Source organism: Microtus ochrogaster, linkage group LG10, assembly GCF_000317375.1.
Source record: "Microtus ochrogaster isolate Prairie Vole_2 linkage group LG10, MicOch1.0, whole genome shotgun sequence".
NCBI lineage: Eukaryota > Metazoa > Chordata > Mammalia > Rodentia > Cricetidae > Microtus > Microtus ochrogaster.
Window position 1 is genome coordinate 8,182,826 of NC_022035.1, and position 729 is coordinate 8,183,554.

A 729-nucleotide genomic window follows, 5' to 3' on the forward strand; every position below is an offset into this window, starting at 1 on the left:
AAAACCCATTGCCATTGTTCTTGAGTTCTCAGTAGTCCTCATTGTCCGCTATGTTCAGCGAGTCCGGTTCTATCCCAGGCTTTTTCAGAATTTTTTTGGTCATGTCACAATGACAGGGTCCTCAAGTTCCTTTCATCATACAGTGTCTAAAGCTGTATCCTCCCTCACTCATTCTCCCTCAACATCTAATCTTTCCTCTTCTTGTAAATAAAAAAAAATATTTTATTCTTATTTTAACATAAACAAATGTCACCAGGGTGTCATTTTCTAAGTCATGTTCTTTTGTTTTCAAGCACTTGAAGACTATCTCTTACACATCAGTGATAATTCTATCTAAAAAAGGAAATATACAAAATTTCTGAAATAAATAAAACAAGGCAAATTTAAAATGCATATCCTTTTACTCTCCTTCTGAATCATTAAATAGTGTATCTAAGGAACACTTAGCTAAATAATATGTACCTGTAATTGATGTGGGAATGATTTCTTATTAATAAAGAAACTGCCTAGGCCCATTTCAAGGGCCAACCCTTAGGTAGGCGGAGAAAACAGAACAGGATGCTGGGAGAAAGAAGCTGGGTCAGTGAGTGGCCATGGTTCCCGCACTCCAGATAGATGCAGGTTAAGATCATTTCTGGTAAGCCAGCTTGTGGGCTACACAGATTAATAGAAATGGGTTAGATCCATATGTAAGAGCTAGCCAATAAGAGGCTGAAACTAATGGGTCAG